This window comes from Marmota flaviventris, chromosome 3 (assembly GCF_047511675.1).
Source record: "Marmota flaviventris isolate mMarFla1 chromosome 3, mMarFla1.hap1, whole genome shotgun sequence".
Classification (NCBI taxonomy): domain Eukaryota; kingdom Metazoa; phylum Chordata; class Mammalia; order Rodentia; family Sciuridae; genus Marmota; species Marmota flaviventris.
Window position 1 is genome coordinate 132,414,722 of NC_092500.1, and position 26,524 is coordinate 132,441,245.

At 38.6% G+C, this 26,524-nt stretch overlaps 2 long non-coding RNA genes across 2 annotated transcripts; one reads left to right on the top strand and one right to left on the bottom strand.

Annotated features, from left to right (window-relative positions):
* Positions 1-1,763: 1,763 nt before the first annotated feature.
* On the top strand, positions 1,764-11,751 carry LOC114081111 (uncharacterized). The gene is made up of 3 exons (XR_003580727.1): positions 1,764-1,913; positions 4,152-4,414; positions 11,481-11,751. It is a non-coding gene; the product is annotated as an uncharacterized lncRNA (long non-coding RNA).
* Positions 11,752-12,707: 956 nt separating this feature from the next.
* On the bottom strand, positions 12,708-24,656 carry LOC117794560 (uncharacterized). The gene is made up of 3 exons (XR_011707155.1): positions 23,798-24,656; positions 13,567-13,699; positions 12,708-12,937 (listed from the first exon to the last, which is right to left on the bottom strand). It is a non-coding gene; the product is annotated as an uncharacterized lncRNA (long non-coding RNA).
* Between the last annotated feature and the right edge of the window lie 1,868 nt (positions 24,657-26,524).

Consider the following 26,524-nt stretch of genomic DNA (forward strand, 5'->3'; position numbering starts at 1 on the left):
AGTCACTTGTTAACCTAAATGAGTCCATGGTTGCTAGCAAGTATAGGAGGAATTCATGAGGGTGAGTAGGGGTAGGGTGTTGAGGGGCTTTCCTTTCACATAAGACCTTTGAAATGGAAAGGGACACTAGAACATCTGGTCTCATTTTTCCTTGCTCCAAGATGAATCTCCATAAAACAAATTATGAGCATGTGTTAATATACATCTCCACATGTCTGTTTACAATTTTTTTTTTATCATTATTTACCTTGTTCTAAACAGGAATTGAAGATGAGATTATTTTGAGGATTCAGGTCTATATATTTACTTTATTTTGAGAATTCAGGTCTATATATTTACTTGTCATGTGCTGAGTGACTAGTTACCAGATTCTGTGTTCAAACTTGAAATGTAAAAATCAGAATAAAATTCTCGGCTCCAAGAAAATTCAGTCTCCTGTGGATATCTAATTGTCTAGGGTGCTAAAGTGGCTCAGAGGAGGAAGTAATAAAATATCTGGAAGGAAAGCAGGTATAAGAGTTTATTAGGCTGAGGAGCAGGGACAAGAACCTTCAAGGTGGAGGGCTGGGGGAGGGCACTTGAAAGCCCACAGCAAGTGGCTTTCTTTGGAGCTAAGAGTGGCATGAAGAAGGTGAAAGAAGCAGGCAGGGTCAGGGCGAACCCCCCAGAGAGGTTTTAGGGAGAAATGAAAGTGTGATCATAGAGAGGGATTCACAGAGGGGAGCAGCCTGTGGAACCCAGAAGCTGTTAGACAGGCAGGGCCTAGGGCATGGGGCAGTGGGGTCCAAAGGGAAGGGCAGCTGCAGGGCAGCAGAGAGTTAGCCAGGTTTGCATTGCTGTAACCAAAATACCTGACAATAATGACTCAGAGGTGGAAAAGTTTACTTTGGCTCATGGTTTTCCAGATTTAGTCCTTGGAAGGATGACTCCATTGCTCTGGGCCCAAGGTGAGGCAGCACATTATGGTAGAAGGGTGTGGTGGAGGACCATGCTGTGTTCATGGCTGACCAGGAGCACAGAGTGGGGAGAGGGGCAGGGAAGACCTCCAGGACACACCCCCAGTGACCCACCTCCTCCAGCCACACCCCACCTGCCTGCAGTTACCACCCAGTTAGTCCTTTTGATTTAGGATGATTAGGACGATCAGGTTACAGTTTTGTAATCTAATCATGTCACTCTGAACATCATGAACACTCTGAATCAACACAGCAGCTTTGGGGGGAAGGATCACCTCATATCCCAACCATAACAGGCAGGAAGACAGGAGCCACTGGGATCTGCTCTCAGCTCTCACGATGCCCTTTGGGGATCACCTTCAGGCTGAGGTCTCAGATTCAACAGCCATGCCAGAGAGGTATCAAAGGGATATGTAAACAAACAGCTGCCAGAATCTGGATCTGATGAATACTAGTGCCTTAACTACACGCAGATATGTTGCAGTGTATTTATTTATTTGTTTGTTGCAGGACTAGGGAAGGAATCTAGTGCCTCGGACGTGCCAGACAAGCACTTACCACTGAGATACACCCAGCCCTACTGTTTATTTTATTTTATTTTTTAAAATATCAATGCATCTGAAATGAAGTTGGAATTGAAGTGTTGGGGTTTTTTGAAATTTTTAATTTTTTGTTTTTTCCCCACTCCCTAGATAACTCCACTGGCCGTTTCTGCCAGGGCTGATAATGACACAGGGTCGAGAGCAGTTGCTTGGTGCCACGCCTCTGCTGAGTGCTGTGCTCACCCATTTTGGGCATTAGCTCTCTGCACTGCCTGCTTAGCTTCCTTTCAGCTCTGCCAAGGACGCTGTCTCAGCAACCAGTGCTGGACGGAGTTTCTGGGCTTCCTGGCAGTCTCCATAGGACCTCGAGGTCAGGGTGGCCTGATTCCTGTTTGTCCAAACACAAGATAGCATGGTGGGTTTTTTTCTTTTCTTTTTTTTTTTTTAAACTGTTTTATCTTTTGATGTGTAAAGAGTAGGAATCTCCTCCTACCCTACCCACCCCGCCCCCACCACACACCTCAAATATGCACACATTAAGCAACACCTGGGAACAATTAACTGGTTGTTTGACCATAGAAGGTGACTTACCTTACACAAAAGGGCCTTCCTTCCATATAAAAACCTAACGTCAGCTGGAAGACACCTTAGACTCAACTTTATGGTGGAAGAAACTGAGGCCCAGATGGGCTAAGTAATTTAGACCTGGTCATACAGCTAGTTGGTGGCAAAACTGAAACCATAAATCAGCTCTAACTGGAAGCCAGGGCTTTCCCATTATGCCTTCCCTTAACTTTCCATCAAGCCATTTGCAAGAGAAGTATATGGAGGGGCACAGAGAGGGAAGTCAAGCTGGTCATTCGACCATCAATCATGCTGGTCCCTCGATGGATGGGTGATATCAGGAAAATTCCTCTGAAACTTCTCCTGGGGGAAGTGTCTATTGGACCACATTTGTTTGATCAGATATTTGATTTTTGTAGCCATTCCTAAGTAATGGCCAGAGGAAAGCAAAATTTCCGTCCATAATATGGTAGGCAGAAAATCTTGCCAATTTGAGCTGTTAAGCCTCCAAAAACTGTGTCAGAAAATAAATGTTAAGAGCGTTTACAGTCCGGGAGTCTAGAAATCTGCATATACTTTATAAATATTAACATAATCTTTCCAGAAAACTGGAACCAGATTATGAGGAGTACAGTTCTGTATAATGTATACCTGCTGCATCTCCCTTTCCTCTCACTGACTTTAACCTAAAAGCCACATAGAAAGCCCTTCTTTATTAAGACTGCTTTGCTCTGACTCTAAACCAACTGAAACAAAAGAGTATGAAGACTTAGATGGGAAAAAACAAACAAACAAAAAAAAACCACCATATTTTCCTGTAAAGAGAGGACCCCAAACCTGGACATGAATGTTACTAGTCAGGGTCTTTGCATTTCGTGCTGTATCTTGCCACTTTCTAAAAAAGAAATCACTGGAAGACATGTTCCATGATTAGAGAAAATTTCTTGCCTTTTGAAAATTATGTTAATATGGCTTTCTATATGCCAACTTTCTAGCAACTAGTAGTTTCTTAATTCATCTGAATTAAGTAGATTCTTTTGTTGTTGTTGGTTTCTTTGTACTAAGAAAATGTACATCATTTAAAGAAGAATGTCTCAACTACTATTGGGACTCATTTATTCTACTAGGAATCCATCCTAAGGAAATATTTCAAAAGGGGAAAAAAATGCTAAAATGCAGAGATGTTTGCAAACAACTTTATTTATGAAAGCAAAAAAGCAAGAATGAGTAACTATTAGACAATGATTAAATAAAATATGCTAGCAATTCAGTTAAAATAATATGCAAACATTAAAAATGATATGTAGGAAATCACATAAAAAGCAATCACATTATGCCTCATAATTATAGACTTTAGAGTTTCTAAATCATTTTTTATATTATCTCACTTGTTTTCACAGCAGCCCCGTGAAATAAAAGCAATTATCTCTATTTGGTTTTGTCTGGGGTCACTCGTGAAATAATCAACACATTAACCATGATGATTTAAAATATGGGCAAATAGATCAAGATGCTGTAACAAGCTGCAAATTGTTGCACCATTAAAACAAAGTGTTTATCTCTGTGCCCATGTTTTTCATAAGACTGCTTTTAACTGATTATTTCTGAGATTATTTATCCTAATCACTGATGCTGTGTCCTTCAGCTTTCTTAGTAAATATCTTAAGAATCCTTGAGATTACCTATCACATAGTTCACTTTGCTTTCTGCAGATAACACAGGAATCCTGCTTAGGACCTGCATTCCCATAAAGAAAGGGAGATTCTGGCTTTTCCAAAAAAGTGGCTTTTACATCTGGCCAGGCTAGCAAGCTCCCACTTTCAACACTGCCATGGTCACTACAGAGCCCATCCACACTGTCTTGCTGGACACCTCGTGGACCCACTAAAGAGATTTCCTCTCTGAAAATCAAAGCCATAAATCCATGGTTGAAAGTTTCCAGAGATAATTTCAAGACAATGCCCTCATCTGTTAGGCAAACGAGATAAAGCTTTTACTTTAGGCTCTTGTTTTAATACGAAGAATCTATTACCCCTAATATTTTTCTTTATTTCTCTTTGTTCTCTTTGAACCTTGATGTCTTCTCAAGGATGAATGAGAATGTGGTAATCAAGCTTTGGGAATGTGGTCATCAAGCTCCCCAGTGCTTTATGGTCTAGAGCATGTGGCAAGGTTGCATTTCTCCTCGTCAACCCTGATATTCTCGCTCATGGCTACCATTCCTTCTCTGATGCAGCAGGAACAGTTTCTGTCTAAAAGTGATCTTTCAAGGATTACTGCCTGGCTGCAACTTCATTATAAACACAAATATAAACAGAAGAACTGACATCTGAAAACAATATTTAGTTATAAGTGAGTATCCAGGGGATATAGTGTGTGTGTGTGTGTGTGTGTGCGCGCGCGCCTTTTAAGATTCTCAGGTCTTCTATGATTAAGAAGAGAATACTTTCAAGGATCCCAGTTTGAAAAACATTGCTCTAAACCCACAGCCTTTTGGTTACAGCCTTCTTTCTCTCCTCCCTTTCAGACTCAAGTTTTTCAAAGACTCATCGGCATACATCATCTCCACTTTTTTTTTTTGGTACTGAGGATTGAATCCAGGGGTGCTTAATGACTGAGCCACATCCCCAGCCCGTTTTAATATTTTATTTAGAGACAAGGTCTTGCTGAGTTGCTAAGTGTCCCGCTAAGTTGTTGAGGCTGGCTTTGAACTCATGATCCTCCTGCTTCAGCCTCCCGAGCCACTGGGATTACAGGCATGTGCCACCACGCCCATCTCATCTCCACTTCTTTCTCTGAAGCACTCAGGTTTCCCCTGCACTGAACTGTCGATACCACTCCACGGAAATTGGCTTTCACTGGCGCTCTTAGTACTTACAGCTTCCTTGTGTGGTTGTCCCTGTTCTTCTCTTGTTCTCCTGACCCAGTCTGTAGTTACTCATTCCTTACATTTTTCACCTACACTACTCTGGGTTTTCTGTCAAGTTCTCAGTCAAGGACAGATGGAAATTGGTGCTAAATCCCTCAATGCCTCCACCTTGGAGTGGAGTGGACCTCATCACAGGTGCCTATCACTGCCATTCCCAAAATTCCCAAAGAGATTCAATGTAGATAATACACCCTTTGGTTTCTTGCTATCTCTCTTTCATTTCCTCATTTCCCCATCACTATTTCTTGGGATCGCCTCCCAAATAAATTACTTGCATTCTAGTTGTTGCTTCAAGGTGTGCTCTTGGGGGGGGGAGCCCCTAAGGAAATACTAAATTCCTTTGGGAAGTAGATACTCTTTCAGGATGCTGGTGATGTAGGGCTGGTCCTTCCATGGGTTATGTCCAATCAGAAGGCAGGAAACCTAGTGTTCTCTATACAGTCTCTATACAGGAATCAGTCTCAAAGAGGATGGAGCACCACTGAAAAGGTGTATGTGGGGGGTCAGGAACTATAGGAAGTGGGTGCATCAAATAGACGTGATCGGCATTGACACCGTTAGAGCCAGGCGTGCTACCCTACCGTGCTTCTCAGGTAGTAATTCTGCATGGCCTTTGCACTAGTGTGCTCCTAGGATTTATTAGGTCTCCAAGCAGTTTCTGATTTTCTGTAATAGATACTTAGCTTTTGCAATGAGAAGAACATTAAAGAAAATGTACATAAAAAGATTAAAATCATATTTTAAACGAATTGAAACTTTTAAAAAATTACATATTATAAGTTTGTGACTCAGAATAGCCTAAAGGTCTAATTTCATCTTTATTTGGAGTCAATCATTATCAACCCATGGCACCATAATAAAAATAGCAGTGTCTCTATATAACGGCTTACCACACATGGAAAAAAGCAAACAAATTTAGTATTGTAATCACTCTGCTGAACAGGGTCGATTATAAAAGCCATATTATGGCTTATGAAAGTTCTGTTTAGGGGAAGCAATAATAAAATATAATTTCAAGTCTAGCTCAGTATTAAATATATTTTGTTTAATTCATAAGCAAACTTATGAAATGTCTGGCCATAGAAAGAAAAAGACTGAAATAAACCATGTAATAGAAATTTCTTAGAATACATATTGACAGCCCCTTGCCCCTCAAAAGAGTCATTGCTTTACTTTTTTAAAAAATGTGGCTTTCTAGGCATAGTGGCTCAGGCCTGTAATCTCAGTGGCTCAGGAGGCTGAGGTAGGAGGATCTCAAGTTCAAAGTTAGCCTCAGCAACTTAGCAAGGCCTTGAGCAATTTAGAGAGTCCCTGTCTCAAAATAAAACATAAAAAGGGCTGGGGATGTGGCTTAATAATTAAGTGCCCCTGAGTTCAATCCCCCACCCCACTCCCCATATCTAAATAAATAAATAGATAGATAGATATTTAGATAAATAATAAATAAAAACGTGGCTTAACTAATATCAGAATTCCCAGCGAGAATTCTCTAGATACTGGCTCATTCTTCTGTTCGCATGGGGATATACTGTTCAATATACACAGCTGTTTCTTCTCTCCTGTTGTGTAATGATCTCTTCCTAGGTATGTGACAGGACATTGTAGACAAGAAAGAAGCAGAGCATTGTCAACATTTGGTATGGATCAAATAACTACATTTGATTTCTTTTACTGTGGTAAAATATACGACATAAGATTGACTAAGACTGACCAATTGAACTATTTTTAGGTGCACGGTAGATTATCATCATGTGCATTCCCTTGTTATGCAACCATCACCACCTAGTATCTCCCGAACCCTCTCATCTTCCCAAACGGAAACTCTATATTGTTAAACAATAACTCCCGATCACCCCCTCTCTCCAGCCCCTGGCAACCACCCACTCGACTTTCTGTCTCTATGCCCTTGATTATTCTTAGTATCTCTCATAAATGGCTGGCCTATTTCTCCTAGCACAATGTCTTCAAGATCCATCCATGTTGTAGCATGTGTCAAAATTCCATTCCTTTTCAGGGTTGAACAGTATTCCATAGTGCCCACAGGCGTGCATGCACACCTATCCACTATCTTTTTTTTTTTTTTAACCCAGTCATCTAACCACTAACTCTCAGGGGGTTTTCACTTTAGGATATTGTGCATGATTCTGCTATGAACCTTGGTGTACAAAGTATCAGAGTCCCTTAAACTTGAATTCTAGTAGAAATCTCATTTACGACACATTTAGCATTACCATGTGTTTTTAAGCCTGATTGGGAAGCTTTCCTTTTGAGATATTAGAGCTGAAAAGCCTTTAAAAAGGGAAACTGCTACAAATGAACTATCTGTTATGGTTTTTGAAGTACAGATAGAAAGTAGGTGTAAACAGGAGAGAGATTTAAGAGGAAGGCAATAAAGGGGCAGCTGAATGACTGGATATAAATATCAAGTGCCACAACCACTGTCACACATCCTACATTCCTCCTTTTATAAGTATTTGTCTTAGTTTCCTGGAACTGAATATAAAGAGATGTAAACTTAGGAGGCTGGGTTAGTTAGAGTGCTCTTAGAACAATATTTAACTTTAGTGAAATTTATTTTATGTAACACTGACTTCAAACTCTTTCAACTTCTTCCGTGGGTTTAAATAATCTGTTACTTTTCTTACTTAAAAGTGGACTTTTTTTCTTTTTGGTTTAAATCTATTTGTGAGTTACATAGTTGCCATTATCTGGCATCTTGGAACTTTGAAAGATGTTTTATTTTAGTTCCATATACTGTCAGATTTTTTTCCCCCTACAACCTGAGTGGTTTTCTGTAAACACAGCAAGCCCATTCGCTTTGTCAGAGGGTGAGATAAGACAAATAAAACAGATGGTTGGTGGAGTGTCAGACAAAAGTGCAGTGTGCCCCAAAGGCAGTTCTTATTTGAAAACCATACAGAACCACGCTCAGCAGCGCAAGTATGTGGCTCAGGCACACCTCTGAATGGGGTCTGGAACTGTTGCTAGGTAACAGTTTCACAATGGACACCTAGCAACTATTAACTGCCATCTTCCTTATCTACTTGTTCTACAGACAGTAATCTTGATTCCTAAATCCAGTGTAAAGACGAACATTTAGGGGAGAAGAGAGATTAGTAACTGTTCATAGAAATAAAGTGAAAACAACATAACACTGATGAATGACTATTTTCCTAATGTTTTCATTATTATAGACTCAAAATTTATGGCCCCCAAATCAAAGCTACTTGCTTATTTATTTATTTATTTATTTGGTACTGGGGATTGAACTCAGGGGCACTCAACCACTGAGCCTCATCCCCAGCCCTATTTTGTATTTTCTTTAGAGACAGGGTCTCACTGAGTTGCTCAGCACCTTGCTGTTGTGAGGCTTGGAACTCGGGATCCTCCTGCCTCAGGCTCTGGAGAGCCACTGGGATTACAGGCATGCACCACTGCACTGGTGCTATTTAGTTTTTTATGTGGTGCTGGGGATGGAACCTAGTGCCTCGTGCATGCCAGGCAAGTGCTCTACCACTGAGCCACAACCCCAGCCCCCAAAGCAACTTGTGTTGCTTTACATTTGTTCAGGTTCTTCTTCTTTCCATTTCTCCTCAAGTCAACAAGTGTGTGATTTTGATATAAATAACAGTATAAATAAATTTATATTGTTATTTGGCTCTTTTAAAACTCTGTTATAAAGATGATGAGTTAATACTGAAAACTTATGGAAAATAATATTCCTACAAAACAGCCCCCCACCCCCAAGAAAAGTGGAGAGAGGTGCAGCTACGGAGAAGGGAGGGGAAACTAGTCAAGCATCAACCTCCTGATTAATCCTTTCTCAAGAACAATGGACCCTAAAGGGAGGTGGATAGGAATGCTGGGCTCAAGGACTTTGACCTTCCCCCATTGCAAATTGGTCCTTAGTGGAGACACTGTAAATATAGAAACTCTGGAGACCTAAGTCCTAGAGAAAAAAAAAAAGAAACAACAATGGGCAAAATTTAAGTACTCATCTCTCAAAATCTGGGCTCCCATCTCTCCAAGTAATAATGAGTTTTAACCTTTTTACAGCTGCCTTCCTGAGCTAAAGTTTTAACCTACACAACTAGCCCCTAACTATCCGAACCGCACGTCCACAAGTTCCAATGATTAAACTATCCTAACTGTACCCTATAAAACTAAAATCCCCTCTGTAGCTGATGGCCATTTTTGCATCCATAAAATGAGTCTCTATAGTGCCTGAGTCCACGAATGAATAAACGGCTCCCCTGAACCTGTTGGGGTCCACATCTATCATTTTGTGTCTACAACTACACATTTTGCTACTTACTATTTAGTTACTATTCCATACAAGGGCACAATCTTTTTGCGAATGTTCACTGTGTGTTCCCCCTTTTATGGGCTAGAATTAGATGCTTCAGAATACTCACAGTATCTCACAGGGAGATTTACATCATGAAAAGTTATGTGACCTAATTTTTGTGAGGGATGCAGGAGTTAGAGGAGGGATAAATGATAGGAAGGAAGGAATATAAGTAAAGTCTGTATTAACTCAGATTAAATTCATCTGTGAGTGACAGAAAATCAAAAATAAGAGTGAGTCAAACAAGGCAGAAGCTTGTGTTCATTTCATATACATGTAGCTGGTATGGTAACTCCTGGTTGGGAGAAGAAGACACATTCTTCTGTCTTCTTGTTTTATCCTCCTCAATCCTTGTCTTCTACCCTCTGGGGTCCAAGATGGCTGCGCCTCCCCAGGTATTCTGTCCTCATTCTACGAAATAGAAAAGAAGGGAAGAGCTGAGGAGGGTACTCCCTCATTTAAAAGACAACTCTGGGAGCTAGGGTTGTGGCTTAGTGGTAGAGAGCATGCCTAGCAGATGCGAGGCCCTCAGCACCTCATAAAAATGAATAAAATAAAGGTATCGTGTCCAACTACAACATATATATATATATATATATATATATATATATATATATATATATATATATATATAGAGAGAGAGAGAGAGAGAGAGAGAGAGAGAGAGAGAGAGAGAGACTTCTGGAAGTTTCACATTCCAGTGCCAACTAGGGTACAGTGCTTATGAACAGCTCTTTGGCCTCTAGTTTAACAGACTCCTCCAACTTCCAGTTACAAAGTGGACATCTCTCCTTCCTCTCTTTCATGAGGTTGTTCCTTATAAGACTGCTTTGACATATCCAGCATTTTATCCCAGGATCCCTCCACCTCCTAAATGATATACCAATTTGCCTACATGAAAGCTCTTACTTCTTGTGCTATAAAATTCTATGGGTTTTACCATGTATTGTTTCTAATATTGAGAAAATTATATCATGTAACAATTTTAATGAGTCTTATTTAATAATTTAATATCAATTTTATATAAAGAGCAACAAAAAATTTGCCCAGGGTTGGGTACTTAGCTCTTAAATGGCAGAGCTGGGTTTCAAACCCAGGGGACTGAGTCTCCAAAACTTCCTTTCCTTCCACTGTACCCTCCCCGCCCAAAAATATCAAACTCTCAATTTCTAATGTGTTGGGAGGATCTTTGTGTTTCCCTGTTGAGGTTACTTGTTCTTTTCTAAATCTTGGCATAATGCTTTCCTAGGTCAGACTAGGAAAATGGCCATCAGTTTGTTTTTAGAATTGCCAACTGTCAGGGGTGAAAAGAGCACATTGACAATTGATTTCATAAAAGACCAATTAAGGGGAACACACAGTGGGAGGTGCAAAGGGGCCTCAGGAAGGGCCAGCTGTAAAAGCCCATCACGTCTCCCATGATTCTTTCTTTTTTGTGGCATTAATATCTTAGACCAGTCAGCACCCTCTGCTGATCTTGCCAGCCAGCATCTCCACTAAATATCCCCGCTGTGTCCTCCCAACTCATGGTTTCTGGAGAGCTCACTAAGGTTTCTCCACCTACTTCTGGTAATGATGTCTGAGAAGTGCAGTAGGAAGGGAGGGAGACGAGTGTTGGGTCCAAAGTTTATAGTTTAAGGGAGAAAAAAACTGACCTTTTCATAGAAATTGAGCTAAAATTCAAAATAGAACCATTACACTTTTCCCTTCCTTGACTTGCCACTCCACTGCATCCTGTGTGGAGACCACTATCATTTCTTATCTCTCCTTCCTCCTGGGTATCAGATTTGTAGAATGATACCATGCTCATGGTCATCCAGAACAATGCCCTTCAACACAGGAATAGGAGTCCAGCAGATAAAGTTGCCTCCCATGGGTTAAGGACAATTCTGATATTGCTAATGAGTTTACTGGAATTGAACAATTAAATAAACAGATGGTGGACGATGGGAGTCACATTTCTTACTGTTGGAACAAGGGGGAGAGGCTAGAATGTTCCATGTGGTAATGGATAGAGTTGGAGGCATCTTGTGGATTCATGTTTAGCTTAATACAGATGCTAATGACTATGATAGAAATATTTATGGATATGTGTAAATACATGGGTTAGCACACGCACAGATATTTCCTTTCTCCTTCAGCTGAGAGGTGAACACACCCCAGCAAGAACAACCATCCCTGGCGCTTGGATCTTGATTTGTAATACCATCATCCAATGACCAGCACTTGGGCTCCTTGGAGAAATGGCTGATTCTGGGAGTGGAGCAGGAAATACACCAGAAGAAGCTGGAGCATGTTGTAAGCCAGAAATTAAGGGAGTGCACCCTCCTACTACCACCAAAATGAGGGAGCATGTCCAAAGGACAAGAGCCAACTGAAGGAGCTCCCAGTGGCCAAAGTTGGGAAAGTTGGAGCAAGAAAATAAATAATGAATTGTTGGACTGTCTCCCAAAGTATTAATTTTTTTTTTTTGCATTTATACTGATATAAATGTATGACTAAAGAAATTCAAATAATTTATGCAAATATCCTGTTTCAAGGAGGTATATTATAATCAGTGTGGGCTGTGTAGTGACTTCCTTCCAAAAATGCAGAATGGAAGGGGCGGTGGGGGGGGGGGGGGCGGTGTCAGTGATTTTTATAGTAGAGAAACCTGCCGTGCATTTCCTCAGCTAGGTGATCAAAGGTAACTGCCACAGGATAAGTCATGTTGGTGTGATGTGATGACCATGACATTCTACAACTGTGGTCTTTCTCCCAGGCAAATAACACTAGACAAATCTCACTGAGGGATATCCTACACAATGCCTGACTAGTACTTCTCAAAACTGTCAAATGTATCAAAAAGAAAAAGAAAAAAAAAACAGGGCTGGGGGCCCTGTGTTCAATCCTCAGCACCACATAAAAATAAATAAATAAAATAAAGGTATTGTGTCCATCTACAACTAAAAAGTAAATATTAAAACAAACAAACAACCTGAGAATCTGTCACAACCAGAGGAGCCTAAGGAAGCATGATTACTAAATGTAATATCATATCTTGAACAGAAAAAACTTGATAGGCAAAAATCAGGGCAACAAGTACAGGAAATATTAAAGTTGATCACAATGTGTCCATAGTAGTATATTATTATTATGGCATTATGTTAATTGCAACAAGGTATCATGATGCTGTAACATCTTAATATTAGGGAAACTGGATGTAGGATACATGGGAACTCTGTACTGTCATTATAATTTTTTTTGTTATAAGTTTTATTTTTTCATTTTTATTTTTTATTTGGTTTGAGTGGTGATTTTATTATCTTCTTTTAGCTTTTTTTCCCCTTTTTAAAAAATTTTTATATAACAGCGGAATGCATTACAACTCTTATCCATAAGTTTTATTTTTAATAGGATGATAAATGCAAAGCACCTGGCACATTGTAAATATTCAACACATGCAAGATGACCTGAAGTGACTGTCTAATTGGTACCAGTCCCCCACAGCACACAACAAATGACTTTCTTGCCCTGGGAGTTCTGCATAGTGAGTCAGCGTTATTGAAAATTTCCAGATTTCTGTGGAGTTAGTTCCACTCTTGAGAGAGAATATAGCCTGTGTTTGTAGAGAAAAAAAAAATAATAAGCTTTTTAAAAAAGGAACAAATATGGACTTGAACATCAGAGAGAAGGGAGTGACACATGAGCAAAGAGCCAAAGCTGAAACTGACTCACTTGGTGGAAGATAACAGAGATGCAGCAAAGTGACTGATTAGTCACACACTCTGCTCTAATGGTGATTACAAAAGCCAAACTGTTTTTATGGGCAACACCCAATGAGCCAGACTAAACAGGAGGAACTAAAGGAGTATTTAAATAGGGGTGTTGAATGGTGACACCAGTCCAGTGGCTTCAGAGACTCAGTACCAAGCACAAGCCCAACAGCCCCAAGCAAAGCTGGGGGGGGGAAATGACTCCATAAAAGGGCTTAAGTAGTCATGTGACAAGAAACCAGGACCCAGGCTATGCAGAGAAGGAGGTGATCTGGAAGCACCCAACAGAATGCAGGCTGAAACCCTGAGAGAGCAGAGTTTCTAGTCTTAGCTCTCACAGGGCTGAATTCATGGGCTGCTTCTTGCTAATTTTTTAAAATTTATTTTTCAGTAAATTCTCCATTTGTATCTGATTTCCTATGTTACTTTTGTTACCATGCAGAGTTAACAAGTAAGCAAACCAGATACTTACCAGGTGTGAGAATGTAATAGAAAGCAAAACCATATGTGGTATGACTCTTCGTATGCATAGGTCTGCGCTGTTAACTTAGTAATTAGTGTGTTGCAGAAGGGTTCTGTTTTGCTTTATACTGTAGGCATCAGAACTTCCAGGAGTAAAAAAAAAAAAAAAAAAAAAAAAATGACATTCATTTTCCAGCAAGTAGGAGAGATGGATGATGAAATCACAATACTTCCAAAATAAAAGCAGACAATTTTTGTGTGTATTTGATTAAGAGTTATTTTTAAGGCAGGCTGTGTCATACAAATAACTACTTTCGTCCTGTATGGCTCATGTGTCCTGTCAATGTTATGATTCATAATAACTGTATCTCACATTTTTATAGCTTGTGTTACAGTTTAAGTATTTCTCACACTTAATCCAAGGTGCTGTCACCTTGACATCCTTTTTAGTTTAGTTCAATTGAACTTATATCTTAGCCTCTGAAAACTAGATCCTGCTGAGAAATAACCCCAAGGTGAAGAATACTGTAAGATATTACTAATGACAACATTGAAATAGCTTAAACTACCTAGGATTACAGAGGAAGCCCGAAAACATTATATCCATGGTCTTCTGGCTTTACCTCCTGTATGGGACTCCAATCCCAGGTCTCCACTTGGGAGACCCATAAACTGAGCCTCTTCTATGAGGACCTCCATCTTGGTTGCACTTTAAAAGCTTCCCACATCCCAGATCGTGTAAATTAGCATTTCTCAGAGTAGAATCCAGGAATTCCTATTTTAAAGTTTCCAAAAAATGAAACCAAAGTTAAGGACCACTTTCCCTAAGAATAGAATTCCTGATGAAAAAATGAGATTGTCTAATCTTTTGGGCATATTGTATTTTGGGTTCATATCATTTCTAGTACTGTCTAAAGAATCAAAAGTAAAATTGGATTTTGAGAAAATCTTTTACAGGCACTGCCAAAAAGTTCCTCCCATGTTTGCCTGGATTTGAGATGGCATAATCCATTTTTAAACTAAATGAGGAATGAATTTTAATAAAACCACTAACTGGTAAATTACATATAGACCATAAATTTCTGCTGAGACAAAGATCTTTTATGAAGTACATGACACAGACTGAGGAATGCATTCTTTTTTTAAAAAATTAATTAATTTTAAATATATATATATAAACAGCAGAATGCATTTAGATTCATTATACACAATTGCAGCACAATTTTTCATTTCTCTGCTTGTACATGATGTAGTGTCACACTGTATGTGCAGTCATACATGGAGCTCCGGTTAGGTTATGATGTCCATCTCATTCCACCATCTTTCCTGCCCCCATGCCTCTTCCCCTCCCTTCCCTCCCCTTTGACCAATCAAAGTTCCTCCACTTCCTACCCTCATTGTGGATCAGCATTCACTTATCAGAGAGAACATTAGGCCTTTGGTTTTTTGGGATTGGCTTACTTCGCTTAGCATGACAGAGGAATGTATTCTTGAAAGAGGACTTGCAGTAACTGAGTCACCCACTGTTACAAGGTACCAATTTTCTCACTTAAGAGACTTTTTAAAATTGAGGAATAGTAAATTCTTTTAAATAAGTTGTAACCAGCACAAGACATAGCTAAATGACTTGGAGGAGTCATTTGCTTAAGACTATTCTTATTTTCCCTTTTCACATTCAATCAACTCATGTCAAAAGTGATTTCATCTGTACCTCCCCTGTTACTCCTCACCAGGTTATTCTGAAGCACATCACAGACATCATTTCATCTATAAATATTTCAGTATGTACTACTAAAAGTCAGAGCCTTTAAACTGCTTCCTTTATATCATTGCATATCTAGCAAATATTCAAATTTCCTTCATTTCATCATGATTCTTTCTTTCCTTCTTCCTCTCCCTCATCTCCTCCTCTTTCCAACTCAACAGTATTGTTTAAAAAATATGTATTTATTTATTATATTTATTATATATATTTATTTACATAAAATATATGTACATGTATATAACACACAAGATTTACCACTTTAACCATTTTTTAAATGTGCAGGTCAGTGGCATTACATCTGTTTAAGAACATACCAACACTGTTGTGTAACTGTCACCAACATTCATCTCCAGAACTTTTTAATTCTCTCATACTGAAACTCTGGCCCCATGACACATTAACTTCCCACCTGCGCCTGCCTCCCTCAGTAATATGGCAACTGGCATTCGACTTCCTGTCTGACAACTACTTCCTCTGACAACTCTGGGCACCTCAGCCAAGTGGAATCATTCAGTGACTGGCTTGTTTCACTTAGCTGAAGGTGTCCAAGGCCCACCCATGCTGTGGCAAGCTTCAAAATTTCTATCCTCTCTGCAGCTGACTAATATTCCACTATATGTGTGTAGCACATTGTGTTTATCCCATTGTCCCAAATTTACTTAATTGTTTTATTTTGGTCTTTATTTGAAAATCCACTGAGTTCTTTAGGGACAAAGCTGCACACTTTTTTTTTTTTAACTGTACATAAAACATGTGGCAGCGATACTTTCAAAGAGTCAAAGAGATAAGGAATCTCATGATTAGATGACTGAATTTAACCTTTTGCAAGATGTTTATAGGCACTCTAACACTCCAAGATTAACCACATTTTAAATAAAAATAAATTTTTCTCCACAGTGGCAGGGCCAGGCTATGATTTTGTTTTGTGGGTGTGGTATCTCTGTTGCACATCATCGCAGAGCACCCAGAACCAGTGAGATGGGCTCTTGCTCATCAAGACTGGTCAGGAAAGAGGGATGTGATCTGGCATGTTGACTTAGTGCCCCTGGCAAAGACACTGCCATAGAGCTCGTTCCCAGACAGAATTTCCCAATACCATTCTACAGTCAGCTTCTAAAGCAACAAGGTGCCATGAACCTGCATTACCACCAGCTCATTCCCAAGTGGTCTCTTGAAAGAATAGCCAATGTCAAGGAGATGAATGTGAGCAGATTTTTTTTGCATTATTGATGTCAAACAGGTAGCGAGGATCTGAAGATTCTGAATTAATTATAGCTATATTGCTACGTATTGATGAGTTTGGGACTCTTGGAATTAGAGTTTTATGACTTTGCCCCACTTCTTTCCAATCTACTTCTTAAGACTATCTTACTGAAATCGGCCTCAGAATCATATAGTGATAACACTGCATATAATTGTCCTTATCATATATTCACTTAAAAATATTTTAATGAGGACCATGAAACCATTAAATTATGTCTAGTTTCACATAATTACAGAATTTTTTATTGACATGAAATATTAAACTATTTTTTTAAAATGTTGTGCATTATGTAGCTTTTGTGTATGCAAAGACACATGTATAATGTACATATCTAAACACACATTTAAGGATATATATGTATATCAATATATATACCTTTTTTTGCAAAACCTCTTCCTTGCTGTAGTACCAGGGATTGAACCCAGGGATGCTTAAGCACTGAGCCACATCCCCAGCCTTTTTTATGTTTTATTTTGAGACAGGATCTTTCTAAGTCCTTTAGGGCCTTGTTAAGTTGCTGAGGCTGGCTTTGAATTTGTGTTCTTCCTGCCTCAGTCTCCGGAGCTACCGGGATTACAGGCATGTGCTACTGCGCCTGGCACAAAAACTCTTATAATTGAAAGATGAACTATAATTTTCACTTCACACTGGATTCTAGCCTTACCACCTTGAAGTCTGAGTAAAGCTAAACATAGTATAAAATAAAGTTGTCTAATCAAGTGAAAGTGTATCCAAAATATGCATAAATTGAGAAACGTGGAATGTTAATGCTAAATGGAATTAAAAAGTTCTGTAATTCAGTAGGCCACCATTTCTCTTGGGATCATGAATAGAGAACCTGATGAAAACCATGAATTTCTTCTTTGAAAAATTCATATCATTCTACTTATAATTTTATCTGTTTATGGACCTTCTGATGCACATTGTCAGACTCCAAATTAAGAATCTGATGTGAGGCCAGGTGCAGTGGTGCACACCTCTAATCCCAGCGGCTCGGGAGCCTGAGGCAGGAGAATTGAGAGTTCCAAGCCAGCCTCAGCAAAAAGTGAGGCGCTGAACAACTGAGTGAGACCCTGTCTCTAAATGAAATACAAAAAATAGGACTGGAGATTAGGCTCAGAGGTCGAGTGCCCCTGAGTTCAATCCCTGGTCCCCGCCCCCCCAAAAAGAAAAGAAAAGAAATCAACCAGATACATATTTACAGTTAGAGGAATCAATCCAAGAAGTCTATTGTGCATCATGGTAACTGTAATTAATGAGGATATACAGCATTCTTGAAAAATGCTAAGCAAGTGAATCTTAAGTGTTCTCAAAAGTGACCATAAAAAATATCACAAAATTATGGGCTGGGGCTGGGGCTCAGCCATAGTGCACTTACCTGGCATGTGTGAGGCACTGGGTTCAATTCTCAGAACCGCATATAAATAAATAAATAAAAATAATAAACGTCTATCAACAACTAAAAAAAATAATTCAAAAATCACAAAATTATAACTATGAGAGGTAATGAATTCACTAATCAGTTAGATATAGCCATTCCACAGTGTTTATACACTTCAAAACATCATGTTGTGCAGGATAAATTCATACAATTTTAGATACTGATTTTCAAAATTAATTGATTTAAAAGAAGAAGCCAATGCAATTCAACTCCTTCCTTTTATGGCTGATAGAACCAAGAAACATGATGGCTATGTCACTTGCCCATGGTCACAGAGTGAGGCAGTGTTGAGAGTTCACTCGGTTGTGAAATGATTTTTTTACTATTACTTGGTTATGTGACTTCTAAATAGAGTTCACTTAATGTAGGTGGATTGATGTGAGGGGTTCCATAGGCTTCAATGTTAAATTCTCCTTTGAGACTTTTCTCCTTACCTGCTGTTAACCTTGACCCCATACTCATGCATTTACCTACTCCTCCATGCAGAACAAGGAGGCAGCAGTGGAGAAACACATTATCTAAAAAGTGGGGGTGGGGTGGAAGAGTCTCCTTGGCTAAACTAAAGCTAAGCAAAAGCATGTTTCCAGGACTTCATCTGCTTTAAATTTTTTTTTTTCTTTTTTCTGGTAGTTGGAAGCTAGCATTCTGGAAATGTTTTGTATTGTAATACTAAGCAACCAGATTCCTGACATTGTTGAAATGTATTTAAAAATCCCCAATTTTATGAGTCGCATGCAATTAATTTGGAGAAACTGCACATGTTGGATAAGGGTTGTGTTAAGGCTAAGGAGGAAGTTTAGATGGAATATTCCAGGAAGACGGGAGATTTCCTTGTGAACATGTTTGCTCTCAAACAATCACGAATTGAAAGACAGAATTATAGCATTAAATGTACCAAGTGACTGCTTAAACAAAAATGTATGCATATTTTTGTATTAATTTCTTTTGAGATATAATATATTTTGGTGATAAAGATAACACCCCCTATAGAAAATTTGGAAAATACAAAAGAAAGAAAGTAAAATAGCTGCAATTCCAGCAAACAGAAATAATAATTACCAACAATTCGATGCACATATTTCAGACTTTTTTCTATGAATGTACACACTCAAACATATACACACATAGATGTATATAATGTGTAAAACTATTTTACATAAAAGTGGGGTTATGCTTCATATGAGTTATATTTTGATACTTCAACAGATATTACAATACATATATTTTTAAGTTATTAAATTTTTTTGGAAGACTTTTTTATTTTTTATTTTTTTGGTACCAGGGATTGAATCCAGGGGCATTTAAGTACTGAACCACATCCCCAGCCCTTTTTATTTTTTGAGGTGGGGTCTCACTACATTGCTGAGGGCCTTGCTAAGTTTCTGAGGCTGACTTTGGACTGGAGATCCTCCTGCCTCAGCCTCCCAAGTTGCTGGAATCCCAATGACTTGTCACCGTACCTGGTTGGAAGACTTTTTTTTTTTTTTTCAATGTGGTGCTTAGAGATTGAACCCAGGGCCTTCTACATGCTATATACTGCTCTGCTATACCCTCTGTTCCTGAAAAACAATTTTTAATGTGTATACAGATTCTATCATACATCCACTACAACATTTATTTTACTGTTGGAAATCCAGAGTGTTTTTAATTTTCTCTGGATCTTTGGGTGGGTGCACCTCTATTTCTTTAGAATAATTTCCTGGAATAGAAGATTTTTAAAGGTTTCTGTTATAGATTATTAAATACTTTACATAAGCATTTACTGTATTAGTTTACACTTGTACCTATTGTACCTGAAAGTGTCCCTTTTCCCTAATGTCCTATTAATGCTGGATGTTTAAAATTGATTCCAATTTGATAGACTCTATATGGTATCTGCTGTGGTTTGGATATGGCTGAGTGCATGCCCCCAGGGGTTCATGTGTTGGGAGTTTGCTCCTTATTGTGGTGATGTTCAGAGGTGGTGGGACCTTTATGAGGCTGGGTCTAGTGGGAAGTGGTTAGGTCTTCCTGAGGGCACTGCCCTTGGAAGAGGTTAAGGTAGTTCTTGTGGGACTCTGGATCAGCTGTCTTCCCTGGTTATTACAAAGCAACAAGTCTGGTCACATCCTGAACTCTTGTCTTCTTGTTTCCCTCTGTGATCTTTCCATCCCAAATGCTTCCATCATTGTGATGCCATCTACCATGAGGTCCTTTTCACCCAAATAGAGCTGAAGTGAGTACCATGAGCTTAAACCTCCAGAACTGTGGAAAAAAAAAAACAAAAAAAACCTCATTTCTTTATAAAGTATCCAGTCTCAGGTACTTCTTTATAGTGATAGAAAATGGACTAATACAGGATCCTGTTTTAATTTGCATTGCTTTGATCAATCCCAAGGTCAAATTCTTTTCATGTTTATTAGCATTTTCATTTCTTTCAATGTAAATTCTTTGTCTATTTTTCTATAATACTATTCATCTTTGCAAGTTGATTTGTAGGAAGTCCTTATATATTGAATACAAACTGTCATATGTGTTAAGATATTTTCTCTATCATTTTCTTTAGCTTAGAATGGTACTTTTTCCTTCTTCTGTATCACGAAAAGTCACCTAAATTGATTTGAGCTGAATTGCTATACAAGTCTCAATCATGTTTGTGGGATGAGTCAAGTGGAATAGAGAGAGCAAATGTGGAGGATTTGGGAGTTAAAATTGAAGTTTTGGAGTTGAAGTCCTCAATTTCTCTGGTTTCTCTGAAATATTTCCCTTTTAATTTCCAATATTATACATTTTCCTCAAATATTTTAGTTTCAAAATGGTACAATACAGAATCTGTTGCTACTATGAGACATGTCTTGTGTCCTTGTAGATTGTTTTTCAACTAATTTTGATCTTAGATAGCTTACTGCAATCAGAAAGGCTTCTTTCCCATAATTCTAATTCTTACTTTATTTTCCTCTATTTACTTTTGGTGACACAACCTTGGACTGGAGTCTTTTCCTTCATCCTCTTTCTGCACTTTTTTGAAATTCTGCAAGAACTGAGCACCTTCTAACATACTGTATGTTCCTTGGTTGAAGGACTAGTTACTTCTCACCCCATAAGCGGTGACCTTTTTTTTCTTCCTGATGGACTGTAACTTGCTAACTCACTTTCAGATAAAATTTTCTATTAAGATCTTTTAGCTTCAAAGGAGAGAAACCAATTCAAGGGCAATCTAGCAAAGGAGATTTAATATAAAGCTTTAGGGTGGGGAATAGATCTAGGACCAGGCAAGAAACCCAAATGTTGTTGGAAATCCCCAAAATAGGCTCTCTCTCCTGTCATCATTTCACATCTGATTTTTTCTTTCTTGGTGAATAGTTTTATGATTTTCTTTTTTGACGGATTGGCTTTCCTCTGCTCCTAGATTTCTATATAATAGTATAGAGATGACTGCCCATGTCTCCACCATTACCATCTAGACCCACAGAAATTGTGACTTTCCTTCTCTCCGTCCTAAATTCAAATGTCCAGGTGGGGGACTCTCGCCCAGGTTCCATTAAGTGCCCACCTGAGATCTGATTAAGTGAAGGCAGGGGCGTGGGGCCACCTGGACAAATGGCTGCTGGGCAAACAGGGATAGTTAAAAGAACTACTCAACTAGCAAAGAGGCCAAAGAGTTGTACATCATACCGACTGTGTTTCTAAAAGCATGTCCTATAATTTCAGATTTAATTTCAAAAAATAAACTAAAACTATCCATTTTAAGTTTCTCATCTGCACAAAAGTGAACACTGATATTTGAGAGAAAACCTGAGAGTTTGGTTGTAGTCAAATGCAGTTGTTTTGTAGAGACACAGACTCTAACACAACAATGAAAGCATGGGGGTATGTGATTATGTCAAAGGCAATATAGACCCTAAACTGCTAGGGGTAATATATATATATATTTGTACCAGGGGCACTCAACCACTGAGCCACATCCCCAGCCCTGTTTTGTATTTTTTTTTAGAGACAGGGCCTCACTGAGTTGCTTAGCCCCTTGCTTTTGCTGAGGCTGGCTTTGAACTTGCGATCCTTCTGCCTCAGCCTCCCAAGCAGCTGGGATTACAGGTATGGGCCACCATGCCCAGCAAGCCTCCTATATATTTTTCCAGTTAATCTTGGAGCACATTTTCACTTAATTTGTACAATCAGGTTAAGCTTGCTAAAAGAAAATTTATTAAATTAAGCCAAACTAAGGAAAAAAATATTTGTAATATTTCATATTAGAACAAAACACAAATCCTTAATACATAAACTTAATATTCCAAATGTGATTTTGCAAATATAAATTAAATGTTAATATGACTGTATTTAAGACCATGGAACAATATTCCCCTAAAGGAAGGGAAGGGCTTCCTCAAATTGTTCTTTAATACCTGAACAACCAACGTAGTTAGGGAACAAAGGAATCAAACTGAGGTGCCTGTTGTCTGCTTTATCTAGACCTCCATCAGATCTGCTTTGAGAATTTCTAAATAGTTTCTTTTTAACTTACTAGCAGACCATAGCTTTTGAAGACTATCTTAATCAATAGCAGATAAATAAGTCAGTGAAGAGAACAATGAAGTCTTCTCAAGTTATCTTGTATTCAGACATCTTAAACAGGATCTGACAAAAATATTTGTTGGATTAATAATAAAGCTATGACCAACCATGATATGACATTGTGACAACCCATAATCCCTCATGTTTACATGGCATTATTTCAAGGAACTTCACCAATTCATAGGATGGAGCTGAGAGTAGATAGGGAAATAGGGTATTTGGTTCTGTTTTACAGAAGAATATATAGAAAGGCTTTTTTGCTACAAGAGTAGTGTTAGGAAGACCATTAATGGTAAATTTGGCTTCATATTCTTGAACAAATACTTGGCTTTCGCTATAGTCTAGATGTGGAATTTCCACCATAGGCCTCTGTGTTAAAAGCGTCGTCATTAGCTTGGTGCTATTGGGAGGTGGTGGAACTTTTAAGAGGTAAAGCCTAGTGAGAGGGTTAGTCATCAGAACATGCCCTTGAAGGGTGTATTGGGATTCCAACTCCTTCTTCTTTTTCTCTTTCATTTCTTGGGTAAGAGGTAAACAGATTGCTCTGTCATGTGCTCCTACTATGATGGGTTGCCACAGGCCCAAAACAACAGGGCTAATTGGTCATGGACTAAATCTTCAAAGCTTGAGCCAAAATAAATCTTTTCTTTTTATAAGTTGTTTATCCCAGGTATTTGTTACAGTAACAGAAAGCTGACTGGCACAGTTTCAGGAAAACAATAATAATTGGTTCTTTGGGAAGACTTTACATTTTTGGTGCTATGCTTTATGATATGTGTTATATTTTGCCATTATAGACTTTAAAATTGTGGGGGAATGAGTGTTCAAAAAGGAGAGCCCCGTATGCCTGTGTCATTTATTTAAAAGCTAAGAGTCAAGTATATCTCCTTTTAAAAATGAGAAATATTTTTAAAAAACTGTGCCGACAAAAGTAAAGTCCTCAGCTGTTTGTCTCACTGTCACCAAGTTTCAGATTAGTCACTAAAACTCCACTACGAGGTCTACAGAGCTCATGCACACACACACAACCTTTGGAGAGAATGGGTGCAAGTGAAAACCACCTGAGCTTCTTTCGCTGCATGCCCTTGAACATGGCGGTATCTGTGGAATGTGCTGCCTTTAGTGGCTTTGTACATGTTTTTGTCAGCTTTTTCACTGCTGTGATGAAAAGACCTGACAAGAACAATTTTAGAGGAAGAAAAGTTTATTTGGGGGCTCACAGTTTCAGAGGTCTCAGTCCATGGCCAGCCTGCTGCATTCACTGGGGCTCCAAGTGAGGCAGAACATTATGGTGGAAGAGAGTGGCAGAGGGAAGCAGCTCACATGATGGTCAGAGAGCAGAGACTCCATTGCCAGATACAAAATATATACCACAAAGCCACACCTCCAGGGACCCACCTCCTCTAGCCACGCCCTACCCACTTTCAGGCACCACCCAGTTAATCCCATCAAAAAATCAGTTGGCTGATTGAGTTAAGCTTCTCATAACCCAATCATCTCTTCTCCAAACCTCCTTGCATTATCTCACACATGAGCTGGGGGGGGGGGGGGGAGACACACCTTACATCCAAACCATAATAGCACCATACACCATAGAGGTACCTTTCAAGCAGCCTGACCTTGGTGGGGGGGAGGTCTGTCTGTGGCTTATCATCATCACTGGGCACAAAGTGGAGGGCACCCCCTCTGCCACACATTCACTCTATTCCCTTGTCTGGATGTGCTTCATTTCAAAGTGCCAAGTATGAGATAGTTAGTTCCATTTGTCGTAACTATTTCACAGATGTTTTCCATTTATCTTTCACTGGATTGGTTTTCTTTCTTTCTTTTCTTTTTTTTCCTCAGAACGAGAATATTTGCTCCAGGATTTGGACTGAGAATGGTGTGCAGTAGAATGGGTGGGGTGGGAGCATATTTACACAGCCTAGGAGAAAGTTCTGGAATTGTAGGTGACATTGTGGCAAATCCTTTGGCCTTCAGTGAAATAAACTGGCTCCTGCAGAATATCTTCAGCTGAAAGTACTTTCAACGGGTGCTAAAAATACATTGCAGTTTATTTTCCTCAGTAGGGAGCCTATGTGTTCCACTTGACCTGGAAACACAAAGAGATCCCACGTTAAATTTAATGCTACACATTCCAAGATAAATTTGTTTTCAGTAGAACAAGGGAAAGGGAAAAAAAAACAACAACAACAGACATATTGGTACAATTTTGCTTTTGCTGTCTGGAGGAGACTTGAACACATTTTTTTTTTTTTTTTTAACACTCTGTATTTAGGTGACTACTCTCAGGCTCTTAACCATTGCTGCTAGGAACTGGCTTGTATTCGAATCAAATCAGATGGTGCTTCAAAGGCAGATTTACTTAATTTTGGGAAGAAGGTGGGGCATGCTTAAATAACTTTTAAAAAATCAAAATAAAAAATGTCAGATTCTTTGTCCTTATTTTCACCTTGATAAAGTAGTCTTTTTTTTTTTTTTTTTTTTTAATGCCCTTATCAAAATAGTGTGAAATGCCTTCTAATTGAAGTATGGATTTTGTAGACACTGGTATTATACCCATTTGCCTAAAACAGATCAAACAATAACTGGCATAGAAATTCTGTTGGCTCCCTGCAGTAACATTTAATAATAGATGTTAAATTCTGATCTTGTACTTCGGGAATACTGTGTGTTTAGAGCTTTTGATTGCTCAATATGACATTCTTTGATTTTGAGCAAAATTTAATTTCTCCTGAAGACTGGGTGTCAGTCCTGCTTTCCATCTGGTACCAGTGCTTTAGGCTTAAAATACTCAGTCTGCTTCCAGTGAGCTTAGAACATGTCCCCTCCACATTTCTAACCCCTCATCAAATAGCATGGGGACCAAATGCATGAATTTTGCACTCTGTTTGTTTTGAGTTTTGGATTCTGCTATTCACTAGCTCACCTTCATTTTTTTTTTTTTCTATTTCTAAAATGAGGATAATAATGGAATCCACTGTTCAGGGAGATTGTAAAGATTAAATGAAATACTACATGGATAGCACCCAGCACAGTGTTTGGGTACACAGAACACCATTTAATACATCTCAGTTATTGAGAGGTGAATTACTCTCAGAGCCCAATAGCAGAAGTTCAGATGACACAACTCATAAGACCCTCTTTGGCTAAATTGTTCAATGTTGATTTTTAAAATATTTTATTATTTTTGATTGCCATGTATTAATTGTACCTATTAATGGAGTTCAGTGTGATAGTTTAACACATGCATACAGTATACACTGATCAGATCCAGCCTCCCTTAATCCACTCTCTTCCCCCCATTTCTTCCTTCCCAATCTCTAGTAATCACTCTTCTACATCCACATCAACTTTTGTTTTAAATTTTTTATTCTGCATATGAGAGATAACATGCAGTATTTGTTTTTCTGTGTCTGGTGTATTTCATTAACACAATGTCTTCTGGTTTGACTCATTTTTACTATAAATGATAAGATTTCATTAATTATGTCTGAATAATCTTCCATTATTTATATATTCCACATTTTATTTATCCATTCCCTTGTTAATGGGCACCTAAGTTGATTTCACATCTTAAGTATTACAAATAGTGCCACAGTATTCATGGGCATATTTGATGTCAATTTTTTGTTTGTTTGTTCATTTGTTTTTGTTTTTGCACTGGGGATCAAATGTAGGGATTCATACCTGCTAGGTAAGTGCTCTATCACTGTGCTACAACTCCAACCCCTTTTTCTTTCTTCTTTTTTTCTTTTTTAATATTTTTTAGTTGTAGGTGGACACAATACCTTTATTTTATTTACTTACTTTTATATGGTACTGAGGATTAAACCCAGTACCCTCACACATGCCGGGCAAGCACTCTACCACTGAGCCACAACCCCAGCTTAGCATGTTTTTTTTTTTTTAAAGAGAGAGAAAGAGAGAAATTTTTAACATTTATG